The sequence below is a fragment of the Leptopilina boulardi genome, unplaced genomic scaffold (genome assembly GCF_019393585.1).
Source record: "Leptopilina boulardi isolate dan_hultmark-lab unplaced genomic scaffold, ZJU_Lbou_2.1 LbouV2_266, whole genome shotgun sequence".
NCBI classification, from domain to species: domain Eukaryota; kingdom Metazoa; phylum Arthropoda; class Insecta; order Hymenoptera; family Figitidae; genus Leptopilina; species Leptopilina boulardi.
The window spans coordinates 3,302,538-3,320,919 of record NW_026137825.1 but is presented as its reverse complement, the minus strand read 5'-3'; the positions used below and the strand labels follow the sequence as shown (position 1 = coordinate 3,320,919).

Here is an 18,382-nt window from a genome sequence, read left to right as displayed (position 1 = left end):
CCTCCCTCCTCTCATTTCCCCTCCTCCTCCAAAATGGCATAAATTTTAAGGTTATGTTCGTTTCAAGACTCTGAATATAGCCGCAAGTCCCCTCCCCTCCCCCGCCAGAAATGACCTAAATTTTGAGATTATGTTCGTTTCAAGGCTCTGAATATAGCCGCAAGTCCCCTCCCCTCCCTCCTCTCATTTCCCCTCCTCCTCCAAAAATGACCTAAATTTTGAGGTTATGTTTGTTTTAAGACCCTAATAAAGCAGTAAGTCCTTCCCCCTTCCCTCATCTCTCTCTGTTTTTCCCGCCAAAAATGACATAAATTTTAAGGTTATGTAAATTTCATGACTTTCAATATAGCCGCACGTGGAGGTGGAGTTCCCGCCAAAAATGACTTGAATTTAAAGGTTATGTTCGTTTCAAGACTTTTTAATAATTTATTGGTTTTTAGGCAATTTCATTGAAATTATTTTTAAAAATAATTTCTTAATGTCGATTTTAATTTATTTAATTATTTATTTATTATTAATTTAATTAATTTATTAATTAAAATTTAATAATTTTAATTTTAATAATATTTATTCAGATTTCAATGAATTTGTAATAATAATTCTTTGAAATATTAGGTGGTTCATTTGGAAAAATAAGATCAATGGAAAATTAAAAAAAAATGATTAAAACAGGGGGGCGTAGCCCCTCTAGTATATATATATATATTTATATTTAATTGTATTTTAATTATTAAAAAAAAATTTAGCAAATAAAAATTATTAAATTATTTTTGCAATTTCAATAATAAAAATTAGAAAATAACATAAAAATAACTTAAACGGAATTTTTTTTTTGACACGTCATTGCCAATAATATTATAATAAATCTTTGCGGATTTGTAAACGGAAAATATATATTTTAACTTTTATAAAACTACAAAACTTTCTTTGCGCGCGGGTAAACTTAAATGACCCTATAAAATGTTACCGTTTCGCATTATAATAATATATATATAGTTAAAAACGATTTTTGGGTAAACCCAGAAACTTTTCATTTAGTTTATTATTTGTCTTTATGACTGTGGGGAAATTTAGTTCCAATGATTGCTCTACATTGTACTTTGAAACCTCTTCACAAGTTTTTCTGTATATACCTTTATCATAAAATATGTATATAACTGTAAATATTACAATATATATAAGCCCAAATTATGCCTACTGCATATATAGAATATGCAATAATAATTCTTTGACAAATTTTAAATCTTTTTTTTTTTAAACTGCTTAAAAATTTTAATTCTTTACCAGTTTTTCGCAGCCTTTTTAGAACGCGCGGTCGTTTTTTGAAAAAATTTATCATATTATTTACATCGAAATTCTAAATTTGAATAACTAAAAATTTGACAGATTTAAATTCGAAATTTTTAGCTGACTGAATTTCCAATTCACCGAATTTTAATTTATATATGAATTTTTATTTGCACGAATTTTTAAGACGCCCAATTTTTATTTGTCCAAAATTACAAATGACCGAATACAAATGAAAATTCGACGTCTTAAAAATTCTATCAATTTAAAAATTCGTACAAATAAAGATTCGTCGGCGTCTAAAAAATTCTGTCAATTAAAAATTCGTACAAATATATAAATTCGGACAAATTTGAAATTTGGTATATTGCAATTTTCGTCATTTTAAAAATTCGAATCACCATCTCAAATATTAGGTCCCAAAAAGAAACTTTAAAATTTTAGAATTTCGTTTTTTTAGTGTACCCACTTTGGAAAGATTCCCCCCGGAAAGTGCCCCCTGGAGGTTCTATCAGAATTCCGCCGGAACTTCCAACGTAATTCCGTCGGAATTCCATCGGAGTTCCCAAAAATTTCCGATGAGATTCCGACGGAATTCCGATTAATTTTTTTTTTCAAAATTTTTAGAGTCCTAATTCCGTCGGAATTCCGTCAGAATCCCATCGGAAATTCTTTGGAACTCCGATGAAATTCCGACGGAATTACGTTGGAATTTCCGGCGGAATTCTGATAGAACCTCCAGGGTGCAATTTCCGGGGAATCTTTCCAAGTGGGTATTTAAATTTCCCGCGACAAAATTTTCTTTTTGGTCGAAAGAAAAACCATATAAGTCAAATATTTTTCACATTTCAAAAAAGAAGCATTTCTTAAACAAAAAAAGGAAAAAAGGAAATCGGTACAATAAAAATTATACTATGAAGTCGCAAAAGGGAATAAATATACTTTGTAATTTCACACCTTCCGACGGCTGTTCTTCTTTTTTTACAACTATTATATGTAGATTGAGAAATATTTTTCAAAAAAAAAAAATAAAAAAAAAAAATAATAGAGGTGTAAAAAAATGAATTTAGTTGTGTCCAAACTTTTTGGAGACGCGTATAAATTGAAAACTGAAGATATAGCTTGAGAAATTGGCTTTTGTAAGTCGGCAAAATGTTTTAGGTGCTAAAATATAAAATGTATATATATATATATATATATGATGGGGATGGACCTCCTGGAGCGACACGAATCATCATTAAAGAAGATTTTTTAAAGTGTAAAAAAAATACGGAGCGCACGCTTGAAGCCGACAAAAAGATGCACGAGATATAATACCCCTTTTTATATTTTTTCTGTATAAAACAGTTAAATATAGGACAAACTATATATATAGGTATATAATATACAATAAACTGCTCAAAATGTTTCGAAGTTTCGAAATTTTTAAAAACTCAAAATATAAAAAAAGTAAAATAAAATTTTTATTAAAGAATAAATAAATATTAGCATTGGGGTCATTCTACGTGAAGCGGACATCCCCGATCTTGGTTTATCAAAAAAAAAAAAAAAAAAATTGATTTAAAATTTGTTTTTCAATTTTTGAAGTTAAAATTAATCTAATCTTCTAAATAAATACTATGTCAAACAACAGATTATAAATATTTACTAGAAAATATCACACCTATTTTTCTTCATTTTATGGATTTTTATAATAAAATTGTAATATTTAACAGTAATATCGAAAAACCAAAAATCGGCGTTGTTCGTTTCACGTAGAATGCCCCAAATAAACTCGGGGGATTTTTTTGCAATTAATGATTTAAAAAAAAACCGCGTATTTATTTTAATACTATGACTCGAATACAATTTTTTTAAATTCAAATAAAAATTATTCCAAATAATTAATATTTTATTTGCTAATAGCCAAAAAGTAACCGATTATATATTTAAGTGAAATAAATTTTTCCCAGTGTAGAAATAATCTATTTTTTTTTTTTGAAACCAGTTAATCATTTATATCATAAAAAAAGAAATAATTGCAAAAATTTTATTTTTTCAGACAAAGAGATTTTTCGTTTATGAGAGGATGACAAACAATAAAAAAAATCGTTTTGTTTGAAATCAAGATAAGATTTTTAGAAAAAAAAAAAAATGACCTCAAAAATTGGTGATAAAAACGATTTATATTGTATATTCAATTTGTAAAGATGGGATTTACAAACTCTGTATAATAATAATAATAATAATAATAATCATCAAAAGTCAGTGACTTATTGACAAATTTCATATATATTTAAACTCTAAGCGCAATAAAGAAATAAAAGTCCCCATCAGATTAGTTTAGAGACCCTTTTTTCGAGACAGAGAAAAAAAAAGAAACTCAAACAATTGAATATCCAATTTTTTTTTCTTTCTTTTTGAACCCCAGAGGAGAGAAAAAATAAGGTAAATTGTATTATTTTTGCAACTTTGTATTTTTAAGCCCCCCTGCTCGCTTCGCGCGCCAACCCCCCTGTTTTAATCATTTTTTTCTAATTTTCCATTGATCTTATTTTTCCAAATGAACCGCACCTATTTCAAAGAATTATTATTACAAATTCATTGAAATCTGAATAAATATTATTAAAATTAAAATTATTAAATTTTAATTAATAAATTAATTAAATTAATAATAAATAAATAATTAAATAAATTAAAATCGACATTAAGAAATTATTTTTAAAAATAATTTCAATGAAATTGCCTAAGAACCAATAAATTATTAAAAAGTCTTGAAACGAACATAACCTTTAAATTCAAGTCATTTTTGGCGGGAACTCCACCTCCACTTGCGGCTATATTGAAAGTCTTGAAATTTACATAACCTTAAAATTTATGTCATTTTTGGCGGGAAATACAGAGAGAGAGATGAGGGAAGGGGGAAGGACTTACTGCTTTATTAGGGTCTTAAAACAAACATAACCTCAAAATTTAGGTCATTTTTGGCGGAGGAGGGGAAATGAGAGGAGGAAGGGGAGGGGACTTGCGGCTATATTCAGAGCCTTGAAACGAACATAACCTCAAAATTTAGGTCATTTCACGCGGTTGAAACTATTTTTGAATTTTTTTTTGAAAAAGTCAACGTTCAAATCACGTTATGGATAAATAAAAACATAAAAAAAAAATTTAGCATTAAAAAATACCTGAGAAATTCTTTAAAATTTTTTAAATTCTTAAATTTAAATTCTACTCTCTCTCTACTAATTTTTAATTAAATTTTTTCATTTAATTTAAATTTGATCTTTAAGGCTACTTCCACAATAGCTAAATCTCATCGTCTTGAAGACGGTTTTTTTGGGACAAGACGATGCGCGCGCATCCATTGCCAACTGTCGATAAAAAATTTATTTTGCCTCTGTCATAAAATTTCAGCATCATCATCTCGTCAAAACGATGCAATCTAGCCATTGTGGAAGTAGCCTAAGTTTACAATTTTAAAGACTATATGTTCTTTCTATATACATATATATACCTATGTATAATCAGTTTTATATTGTTATATAAACACCTTCAATTTTATTCTACAACCTGCGCGTGAAATATTCTCAGCAGTAATATACGCGGCTACTGTTTTACCCTTTTTATGATATTGTATTTATACTTTTATTTAGGAAGATTGTATATATAATTCTTGTAAAACTATTTTAAAAAAACAAACTTTAAAAAGAAATTCTATTTCAAATTTTTGAAATAGATTTTTAAAAATGGAGCCATAATTAAAATCAAATAATTTTTAAATTATTTCCAAAATTCGACAAAATTTTTTTTTCTTCTTCTTTCTATACACGGAAAAAAATTTTCTGGTAATTCTTTAACATCGATTTGGAGATTTTACATGTTCCTAAATCTGTTAATTCTACAGATATTTTCTGTAAGGATTTAACGCATGCGCGAAAACAATGCAGTGATTCGACTAAGGCTGAGTACGATTGAGTGTAGAGGTTAAGGCGAATTTAGTGTTTTTATTATTATCATAGTGTCGGCAAGAAAGTTTAATTAAAAAGGAAACGTCTTAAGTATATAAACATTATTATAGAAATAAATTATTAGAAATTTTTTATTTTAAAATTAACTGTAGTGATTAAGTGAGAAAAGTCGTTTGTTTCAATTTCTCGACATAAGAAAAAGTGGATTTATCATAAGTTTTGAAAACTTGCTCCTCACTTTTTTTTGTTAGAAAATTATTGAAGGATGAATTTATTTACATAGAAGTTATACTAATTTATACAATAATGTTCCGCGAATTTAATGTATTCGGAGGAGAATATAACCTATAAGAAATACTCTACCAAATATATATTATCCCCATATAGTATACATAATTTGGTCACTCAACAGTTTTTAAGAACTGTAGCTCAAACTTGTAGAATTAACAGATTTTAATGCCAATGATTCTACATATTTCTCTATTTGGAGAAACATCAGTATAGATGGCGCAGGAATTTCTGTAAATTCTACAGAAAATTTTTTTCCGTGTATCTTTTGATTGGTATAGTTATTTTAGATATTATAATATTTAAAATAACTACCAATCCGAGTACCAATCAAAAGATATGAAAAGAAGATTTCTAAGGTCAAATGAAGTGAAGGGTATATAGTTTAAAATAAAATGTGAATAAATAAGGATTGCAAAATAAAAAAAAAAGCAAATCCGGGTTGTACATTATATATATACATACATGTATATATAATTTCTTTGGTATATACGCGGAGGGCCCGAAGGCTATTAATTGGCAGACATCTTCGTTGCTCGCTCAAGCGGCTTTAATGATCAACTCTAATAAAAATGTTTTCTATTTTTATTTTTTTATGATGTCATAAACACTTCGTTGTGGAATAAGGAATAAGGCACTAGATACGTTACAACTCAACAACATCTCGAATATAATAATAATAATAATAATAATAATATATCGTTATCTTTTTCAAGTACTGTTGACTTCACTTAAACTGTAAATATGTATAATAATATACATAGTTTTAAAAGAGTATATATTGTATATTTTCCCGGAATATGTGTGTTTAAATAAAATTATTCTTTAAACTATTGTAAATAATTTTATATGAGAAGAAATTGCAAAAATAACAGCTTTGGACATACATAGAGGTTATAGTTTTAGTTTCTCTCTCTCTCTCTTTCTTTCTAGATATATAGTTAAGTTGTACGTAACCGCTCAGCATGGTCCGATTATGGTTCCTGAGGGAAGCATATAATGGCACGTTAGAGCAGCATTCGCAATGCTCTCATAACTTTACATAAAATTAGGACCTAAAAGCCCTTTTCCTTCATGGTCTCTATGAACTTGGATGAACATCGAGATGAGCACTAAGCATCCTTACTCATATATATATATATATATACTGACGAGTATACTGATTAACAGTTGGTCTGTGCCATTGTTATTATCTCGCAAGAAATCTAAACTATAACTATATAACATATATATATTTCAAGCAACATTTGTTTCGCAAAATTAAGTCCAAAATTACAAATGAATTTCTAAATTAATAAAAAAAAAATTAAATTAGTAAAAGCTTTTCTACTGTTAATATTCTAGAAAATTTTAACATTGAGAAATTATCCACTTTTTTAACATGTATTTTGAAGATGCGCTGTTTCAAATTTTACTTTTACGCCTTTTAAATTTGAAACAGTGCATTAGCTACTGGTATCTTCAAAAATAGTAAGGTGTGGAAAAAATTTTAAAATTTTGTATAATATTAACAGTAGCAAAGGTTATTTACATTAAAACATTATAATTATATCGAGAATTTTCTTGCAAAATGTTGCTTTAAAGTGCGTTTAGCTGTTTTTGACAGAACTAAACTTTTTCCAGTAAAAATAAATAAAAGCGACTAATTTTCGGTACAAACTATTATTATTTAATTATTTATTAGATGCAATATTTTCAGTAAAAAATGCTTTTGATGTTAAATAATCAAAAATAAATTTTCAATAAAGCAAAAACTACCATGAACATAACCTAAAATTTTAAGCGCAGCTATAAGCATCCCTTTCACCGTGGAGCGTCAGCATATATATATGCAATATAAAAAAGGCTCTTTAACTTTTAAAATCAGATAAAGAAAAAAATTCTGTTGGACAGTACGAGGACGCGTTTTTTAGAACAAGAGTATGAGGTGTAAGATAATTTATATATATACGTTATGATAAGAGCAGAATTCACAAACCATGTTTTGCGATATAATGTAAAGATAATACACATCAAGTTATGCTTATGCAAATTAATAATAACAATAGTAATACTTTTAGTAACATATTGTAATATTTTTAATGATTAATTAACAATTATTATTATTATTATTATTAATAGATTTATTCTCTGTTTACCGAAAAAACAATATATCGTAAAACGGGGTTATTTAAATTCGCTCACCCACTTTTATGCTTTATTTCAGCTTTAAAATAAAGTTTAATACCTTTATCACCAGGTAAAAATGTTAAATTTGTTAATAGAAATACTAAATTCTAGTTTAAATCAAATTTAAAGCAAAAAAATGGGTGAGCGGCTTTACCCGCACTGAGCGAAATAACCCCGTTTTACGGTATTCCAAATTAAGATCACAGAAAATTATAAGGTATTAAAATAAGCTGCAACGCTTATTATTTTAATCCAATTTTGCTTATTTTAATACCGCAAAATCGATTAAAATAAGCAAAATTGGATTAAAATAATAAGCGTTGCAGCTTATTTTAATGCCTTTTAATTTTCTGTGATTTGGAAAATATTTTTTCCTAATAAGAGATAGAGCTTTACAATTAATGAACAGGTGATATTCGTCATAAATTGGTCTTTGTTCTTCGCAATTGCATCTATTTTCTTTAGAGAACTTAAAACAGTTACTTTTTGTTACAATTCTAGTCTGGAATATATTTAGCATTCTTATTTGAGAATAACGAGAAGAACGAATTTGTTATGTTCGTAATCGGATAAGTGACGCGCTCTGAAGAAAGGGCCGACCTAATGAGGTAAGCAATATAGGTTTATACGATGGTTTTTACCTTAATTAAAAGTTCATTTTTGATTATGTGAAATCGAAATCAGTTTTGTTTTTTAATATTTCTGATGTATATAGTATAAAGACTTAAAATAACAATTGATCCTCTTTGTGTATTTTCCCTACAAACTTTTAAAACATAACCTATATATTTTCTAAGTTTTGAACATGGAGTAGTATAAGGAGACCGAACGACGTACATTGAAAGTGGACCAAATTTTGGTAACCGCTTCGTGTCATGAAAATACGTAATGGAACACGCAAGCGCTCTCGTGGGAAGTATGTAAACAGTGGGAAAAATTAGAAGTACGTTGAACATAACCCAAAAATACATTACTCCTTATTTTTAAAACTTTTACAATGGCTGACTGTCCAGCTGAGTTTAAAACAATTAGTGGCGCTAGCGTTCCATTACGTATTTTCATGACACTAAACGGTTACCAAAATTTGATCCACTTTTAACGCAGATTTAACATGGTCGTTAATCGGTCTCCATGGTTTTGAAGGAAAATATACACAAAGAGAAGCAATTGTAATTTTTAAGTTTTCATATTACATCCAAAATATTAAAAAACAAAACTGATTTTGATTTTACACAATCAAAGGAACTTTTAATTTTAATTAATTTGACTTTTTCCTCTTTTTTTGGGACTGTTTGCTTTATTTTCTATAATATTTTATTGTTTGTAAACCGCATTTTATACGAAAGTATGTATAATTAAAATTGTTAAATTTAAGAAGCACAAAATCACATCATGCATTTTAAATTTCTCCAAGTGTAACGCAAATTGTAATATCAACGTCAAGTAAATTTTCAAAGTTAGAGTTTCTACTATGTAAGCATAGTTATTTTTAATTTCCATATTTAATTTATTACTCTTTTTATATATAAAATTTCCTTTTTGCATAGAATTCGAGTATTTTTCCCATGCTGTCAAAGAATTATAACAAACTCCCTATCATTTTTTACTTTGTTTTTATTACCCTGTTTTCTCCGTGTAGTATATAGAAAACTACTAATTCAGATTTAGAGAGTATATATAGGTTTTCTGTACGATTTGTTCTTCAATATTATAATTAATGTCTTTTCAGCAGTTTATTTTACGATTTGACCTTCAATTATTTTTCAATCACTATGTCGGTTTCACTTCAAACAAAACAAATAATTCAACTCGAAAAATCGAAACCTGTCTATATTAACGATCGTTAATATGTTTTGAAACCACAACTTACAATGTCTAACTAAGTGAGAAACCCTATAACGAATCCTTTTTAGTGTATACTATAAAGTCCATAGAACAAACTATAAAGATAATGTTATAGAGGTAAATTCGCTTTTAAACCAATAAACTTGCAAAGGATTTTACAGCAGACGTGCGCGTCATTTGCCGGCGCGCACACAGAAACTATAATATATATATTTAAAAGGCTTGAAAAACCAATTGCAATAATAATTATAGTTTCCATGTCAAAAAAGTCACAAAAAAATTACAGAGTCAAAAAAAAAACCTTTGCAAAAAAAAAACAAATCTCTCTAACCCGCCTTCTTATAAAGTTAATCCCTTTCTTAACCAGTAAATATGCGCGTCCATAAAATTAACAACTTTCTCCCCCCTCCCCAAAGAAATTCGACTTCACTGAGTAGTTTATTGCCATTTTTAATAATCTTGATCGAACTGTGTTTCTAAAAATTATTTTTTTCCCTCCTACATACCCTAGATATAATAGGGATTATTGTATACTCTCTTATCCTTATGTTATATTTACACAAAATAGTCCCTCAATACATGGAGGATTATCGAAACATTCTGTCATTTCATTGTCCTGAAAATGAAGTGTACTTATTCTTATATATTTATAAGATCCTAATAATACCCTTAAGTGCTGCCCTAAACATATAATTTTTCTCGAAATATTTCAAACTATGTCAAATAGAGGAAAAACTCAGGCAAACTTTTTTTTTTTGCCGCTACTTTTTTTTTCCATGTCCTTGAAAAATTGTGATTGTAAAAGTAAATTTTCCCGTTCATCTCAAGGGGGGAAAAAAAAAAAGAGATAATATAAAATTGCATACCTGAAATGGGGTCCCGAGAGCAAAAGAGAGCGAAAAGAAGAAGATGATGAAGAAGAACATGCCAGATGGAAAAGGTGAGCTGCGGGCTCTTCTTCTCTCTCTCTTCCCTTTCGAAAAGGCGAGCGGCATGATTACCCCTGCAATAAAATTAATATTGTTTAAATGTGGTTTCAAAAGACCTTCCACTGCCAAGACCCAGTTAAAGGCCTCTTTTTCTTCAGTGCAGGCACCGACAAGCTTCGCTATATCGTGTATATATATATATATAGTGTTGTAAAATATCTTTTGAAAACGTGGTGAAATAAGCCTCACGAGGCTTTACACACTTTATTCAATAACTTATTTTTCAAAAAAAATTTTCAACGCGCGAGAATAGTGGAACTTCGCATCTCTTTATCTTTTCTTTTTCGGCATATGGAACAAAAAAAAGATGATAAATGTGTGTTGATTTTTGTGAAAAATGTATGTCAATGGAACATTTTTTCCCTTTTAAAAAAAAATATATGTATATTCTTTTTTTAACAAAAAAATAACCTACAGAACTTAAAATTATAAACTCTCATTTCTTCAGCTTCAACCAAAATGATAAATTTTGAATTAATTTTTATTATAACTTTACACGCGACAATTTATGAAATAAAATATAGCAAATTTTTTTATTTATAGAAATATTTTGAATTAAAATTTTATGCACTCACAATGATAGAAAACGTTCACCCAGAGAAATGATTTATTTAAACCAAATAAAATATATTTGAGTTAAATAAACGTATATTTGTCTCAGAGCCTACTAACTTATTTATTTGGCGTAAATAAAAATTTTATTTGTCAGCAATAAATTTTTCTTTGGCTCAAATAAATTTTATATTTCAATGAAATAAAATATATTTGCAACAAATAAATGAGTTAGTAGGCTCGAAGACAAATATACCATTTCTCTGAGTGTTGAAAAAAAAAATTTATTTGATTCAAATAAATTGGTTACTTTATTATCAAATAAATATTTACTTGAACTAAATAATTTTTATTTGAATCAATTAAATGTTATTTGTTTTTAAATAAAGAAATTATTGGTTCAAATACAGTTTATTTAATTCAAACATAAAATTAATTTGATTCAAATAAATATATATATATTTATTTCAAACATAAAATTAATTTGATTCAAATAAATATATATATTTGATAATAGTCAAGTAACCGATTATTTGAACCGAAAATTTGAAAACATAACCTATAATTTTTTTGCTTCTAAGGGCGCACTCACACCTCTGGCTGCCTGCACAGGCAGCCTCCCACCACGCAGAAAACGTACAAGAGTAAGAGAGACAGAAAATTCAAATTTAAATCTACTGACTCTTTGATTGGCTCTCACTGGCTGCCTGTGCAGGCAGCCAGAGGTGTGAGTGCGCCCTAAAGTTCATTTCTTCCGCAACGCGTCAAATATATAAATCGTATATTTTGCCTATACAATTAAAAAAAAAAAAAAAAATTATTTGATTCAAATAATCCATTACTTGGCTATTATAAAATAAATATTTGTTTGAAATAATTTTTAGTTAAATTAAATAAATTATATTTGAAGCAATACACTGAAAAAAAAAAATTATTTGATTCAAATACTCGATTACTTGACTATTATCAAATAAATATTTATTTGTATCAAATAATTATTATTTGAGTCAATTAAATGGTATTTGTTTCAAATAAAAAAATTATTGGTTCAAATACAATTTATTTAATTCAAATAAAAATTATTTGGTTCAAATAAATATTTATTTCATAATACACAAGTAATTGAGTATTTGAATCAAATAAATTTTTTTTTCAGTGTAATTTTTATATTTCTGGAAGAATCAGACAAAAAATCCGCAACTAAAGTTAGTCTAACTGTATTTTTGTATTTTTAAAGAAAAATATTGTTTAAATTTAAAAAAAAATTTCGGTAAAATTTTATAAAATTTAATTTTAAAAATTTTAAACAATTAAAAACTGTATTTAAATAAAAATTAATAGTTTTTATGCATAAGAAACATATTCAGGATAATCTAACCTTAAAGAAAGTTTTCAGGTTATGTTAGCCTAAATCGTTTCCTGCTCTGCATAAAAACCAGGACTTTTAATTTTTATTTAAATAAAATTGTTAAAAATTTTAAAAATTAAATTATTTAAAATTTCACCAAAACTTTTTTCAAAATTTAAATTATTTTTTTTTCATTTAAGGAAATTCAATCCATTAACATAACCTCAAACTAAAAAGTAGTTTTTTCCTAACGAAAAATATATTTAAAATTGATTTCACCCAAATTCGAAATTTTCAAAAAAAAATTATTTTAAACTCAAATTTTTTGTTAAATTATAATAATAATTAATAAACATTTTGTTTTTTCATAAAAAGTTAATAAATAATTCTAATTTTTATCCAATGACTCATTTTTCACTTTGTAATATTCTCTCTATACAATTCTAAATTTGTGTTTTTATTAAATAATAATAGTTTATTTAAAAAATTTTTAAAATAAAAATTTTATTTGTTTATTAATTTTTGAAAAAAATACTGTTAATAAAATTTAATTAATAGAGATTTAATTTAATTAAATAAATAGAGATTTAATTTAATTTAATTAATAGGAATTTAATTTAATTAAATTAATAGAGATTTAATTTAATTTAATTAATAGAGATTTAATTTAATTAAATTAATAGAGATTTAATTTAATTTAATTAATAGGGATTTAATTTAATTTATATAAATTAGAAATACATAACCTCACTTTTTGTTTAAAAAAAAAAATTAAATACACAATAAATAATTCTTCCATTTCATTTTTTAATTTAATATTTAGTTTTTTAAAATTCTTTTTAATTTTAATTTTTAATTTAATTTAAATTTAATTTTTTCAAATTTTAGTTCCTTTTCTGTTCTCATTATAATAAAATTTTTTATATTTATTTGAAAATTTCTTATATATAAAAACCATGAAATTATATAACAAAGAAATATTTTTTAAAATAAGTAAGGTTAGATTTAATTTAATGAAATTTTTACAATCCGAATGTTTACTAAAAATACTGGTAAATTAATTTACAAAAAAAGAAGTAAAATTAGCCATCACCTTAAATTTAGACAAAAAACGCATTTTATTCAGAATTAATTATATACGATTAGTTTTGTCAGCGTAGTAAATTTCTACCGTTTTTGCTATTTTCATTTACTTAATAAATATACTTATAGAGAATATAAATGTTGAATATATATTAACATTTACGAAAAGAAAGAAGAATAACGAAATATATAAAATTTTATATTTATACCTTTTTATCCAGTTTTTTTATGATGAACAGAGAATTTGAGGTTAATTTTTCATACAATTCTTATACCGCACATCACAATAATCTCACTATAATAAAAATATACTATTCAAATACACTTTTTATATTATTACATTGATACCCTTTTTATTGTAATAGTAATTAAAATAAACCGATCTCTTTTCTTTCTACGACAAGAAAAAATCAAACAACAAATTAAACCGTTAACTGAAGCAACGCTAATGACTAGAATGCTTTTTTATCATCTACTAATCTTTTATTGGCAGCCATATTGGTTGCAATCGGAAGTTAAGCCCTCTGATTGGTTAATGAATTTTAATTATTCCATATTTTTTTCTAATGCTACCAACATTGAAAAATAAAAAATCACTATAACAATATTTAAATATTAAAAAATACAAAAAAATTTATTTACTGATTTTATAATTATAAATTATTGGAATATAATTTAAATAATTAAGTTTCAATTAAATATAATTCATTTATTCATTTATTAATAATAATGGTAATTTCATCTTATTTTCTTAATTTTCAATTTGAAAAATATTTACATTGGCAACAATGAACATAACATTTTTTTATAATTTGTCCAATTTAAATGTTTTTAATTTATATTTAAAAAGTGTAATTACTTTTCTTAATTTTAAATAACTGTTTTTTTTTTGCAAAAATCTTAATATTGATATAAATTAATTTGTAGTAAAGAAAAAGTGTAAAATAATTTAATCGGTATATGTTATCGGTCAATATCGGTTAATCCGCGCAATAAATTTATAGGTTATGTTAGAAATTAAACGTCAAATGTCATTGTGATTGTTGTCATTAATCAAATTTACTCAAGGAAATTATAAGAAATACCAATATATTATTGAACATAAATCGATAGTTTCTTTTATAAGAAGAAATATATATATATGTTTATATCTACGATTTGAAGTGTAAAAAAAAATTTCAACATCTTTTAGCTCCGCCTATAAGATCCTGTGGTTTCTGCCTTCTTATGCGGTTATTTGAAAGGCCAGAAATGCATTTTGTGTTTGTGAATGTGGGAATTTCTTGTGAGACCTGCCTTTTCTTTCTTTCTTTCTTTTTTTTTTTTAAAGAGACGAGAGGCCGAGCCTATGTGCGCGTCCAATAATATATATATATATATATATACAAACCGGTTGAACCAGTCACTGAATCGATAGTGTGATTTTTTTTTCTTTTCCTTTGTTCAGTAAAAAATAAAATGAAGAAAGAAGCATCAAATAAAAAAAAAGGGCCGCGCTATAAGTCCTTTCAAAAATGGAGGACGAAAATATATAACTTTCAATGGATCCTACACGAGAGTTTTTCTGGAGAAAATATAATATATATATGTATAATGAAAGTAGCCTTTTTTACAGTTTGAAATTTTGATCGAAAAATATGGAAAAAATGGTAAAAAAAAATATGTTTTTTTATAGAAATATTCTTTATAATTACTTTTGTTTTTTTATTAATTTTTACTTTTCCATACAGGGGAAAATTTCTGCCTTTCTACTGAAGAAAAAACAGATTTTTTTTTTCGTCTTCAATAGGCCCGAATTTATTTATTTACTAATTTCTAATTTTGTTTATTTTCTTTTTTGCAATTTACAAAATTAATTAATTAACTAGCAAAATTACACGCGCGCAAGCGCGCGTCCAACTTTAATTGCACTGGTTATTTTAAAATAATAATAATATTAATAATAATAATAATAATAATAATAATAATAATAATTCTGCATCAGTGGAGTATTAAATTAATAATAGGTATATTTCTAATTTTCACGTTATCATTTATTTATACACAGAAAAAAATGAGTTTGATGTTATATAAATAAATAAATTAAAGTAAAAATTTTAAAATATAAATATTAAAATTTTAGAAATAAATATTTTTGATAAAGTCAATGTTCGATGAATTTTTTATAATCTTTCAAATTACAAAAAATTAGTTATGCTAAATATTTTTTTGTATTTTCTATAAATATTTCGTTGCAAATAAAAATTTTAAATTTATGTTTTTTTTTCAAAAAATTTAATTAACTGATAATTAATAAATATTAAAAAATTATGTAATCAAAAAGAAATTTAAATTAACTGAAAATTATTAATTATATTTTAAAAAGTAGTAAGCAATTAAAAAATATTTAAAAATTTTGAAAAAATAAAACCTAAAAAAAATTTGTAATGTTTTAAACTTTAAACTTAAATTAAAAATTAAAATCAAATTGAAAATTTTTTAAAAAAGCAAACTATTTTTATATTGTTTATAGATAAAAAAATATAACAATTTAATAATTAATAATAAAAACAAATTAATAATAATAAATTTATGAATAATAATTTATAATAAATAATAATGAATAATGAAAAAATAATGAAAGATAAATAATAATTATAAGTTAAAATGTTCTAATTATCTGTAATAATCATTATATTTAAAAAAATGTATATATAATATAATATATTTATAAATAATAATAAAAATTATATTATAATTGAAACTTTTTTTTCTATAAATACCAAGTAGGAAATATACTGGTGCTGCACACAATGAACAATATTTTTCTTTTACTTTAAACTGTCACTTAGTATATGACTTAATTAATGGCGATGAATAAAAATATCCGTCGTGTTAACCATAAAATATTACGAAATCAAGAATTGTCAAAATTTTAGAAAAACAAAAGGAACAAAATACGACTAACTTCAAGTGTGGACAGACGGAATGAATGAATGAATACGGAAATTATTATAGTTAATTATAGAAATTATATTCTATTTCAGTGATTTATTGGAAAACTATTGACATTCTAATGATTCTATTTTCTAAAATATTTTTTTAAAAATATTCTCTAATTTTTTATATTCTTTTAACTAATTAAAAAAAAATAAATAAAAACGAAGAGTTTAATTAAGAATTTAAAAAAAAATTTACTTCCTTAATTAATAATTATCAATGAATAATAGAATTTTTTTTTCTATAGTTAAATTTTTCTAAAAATTTTTTTTTTTTTTTGAATAAATTTTTTTTTATTCATAAAATAAAAATATTATTTTCTTATTTAATCGAAATAACTCTTATTCATTTTTATTAATTAGGTATAATAAAATTTTTTTTTCGTTACCCATTTTTTTTTTTTTTATTTTTATAATTTAAAAACAAAAAAAAATCAAATTTTCCGTTACCTTCACGTTTTGTAACAAATTAAATTCTTTAAAAATCAAAATATGTTTCGTATTTATTTATACGATACATCCAATTAAATTTTTTTTTTTTCTTTTTCATTCAAATGAGTTTTTCGTATATAATTTTTAATTGGTCAATAGTTGAATGTAATAAACAGTTTTCTAATTTTGAAATCGATTTTTATTTATGACTCTTTTTCTTTGCCAAAAGACTATATAATATATATATATATTGAATTTCAACAGTTTCCGATCGATTTTGAAAGTTTTTTTTTTTCTTTAAATATATAATAAATTACTTTTTTCATTTTCAACATTTTTAAATTTGAATAATTTTGAATGTATTTTAAATTTAAATAAATTAAAAATTATAGTTTTTTTTTTCTTTTGAAAATTTTTTACAAAAATGATAATAAAATTATATGGACGATATTAAAAAAAATTATTTAATTATTTAAAAAAAATTATTAAATTATTATTAAATTATTTAAAAAATTTGATTGAATATTTTTTCTCAATTTTGAAATTTTTTTTGTTTTCGCGTACCGACATTCAAAAAATATTCCTTTCTTTTTTTAATTTTTATATTCTATTTTTCAAAAAAAAAAAAAAAAAATTTATTTATGTACGCAAAAACCTTTTTTTTTTTTTTTTGCTGTACATAATATAATGCAAATTGCATTCAAAGGCTAATAAATCATTAATTACAAAAGTTATTTTACAAGAAATATTGATCTTACTACTTATTAACTTAACAACTGTCCAATTTGAAGGATTAGGACGAGTCCTAAATTTTATTAGGGACGGATTAGCATTTGAAAATTGGGCCCTAAAGCCCGGCAGCAATAAAATCAATCAGAACGGAAATGAGGATAATGACTAAAAACGACTTTGGTATTTGGAAAGTCATTTGTCAAAAAGTCAGTTATAATTTCTCGAAAAAAAAAAAAAATTTTTTCTATAAAAAAAAATATTTCTTCCTTTTTCAATTTAAAAAGAAGAAAAATATAATCTTGAATTAAAAATTCACTTTTAATTTCCAATATTATTGTCTAGATTCGAAAATTATTTCTTTTTTTTATTTTTCATATTTTTATAAATAATAAAAAATAATTTATTTATAATAATTTATAATAATTTATAATATTTATTAATATATATTAATTAGAACGTTTATCTTTATTTTTAAATTGTAATTGAAAATTTTTTATCATTTTGAAAGAATTTTTCCTTCTTTTAAAATTATTTCTGTATTTTTTTAACTAAATTATTAACATGAATAATTTTTTTTAAAAATATTTTGTTTTTTTGTATTGAAAAAAAATTTAAAAGCGAGACATCTGTTGGTTTAAAATTCGAAGTTCCGAGTTATTAGAGAAAATTCGAACAGCAGAAAGTAAGGAAGGAAACAATAATTAAAAAAAAAAATTTTTTTTTAACAAATAT

The 18,382-nt window shown here is 24.4% G+C and overlaps 1 protein-coding gene across 3 annotated transcripts in view; it reads right to left on the bottom strand.

Annotated features, from left to right (window-relative positions):
- LOC127281135 (uncharacterized) overlaps window positions 1–18,382 on the bottom strand; it is a 207,356-nt gene that overhangs the window by 134,068 nt on the left and 54,906 nt on the right. The gene's annotated exons all lie outside the window — the stretch shown is intronic.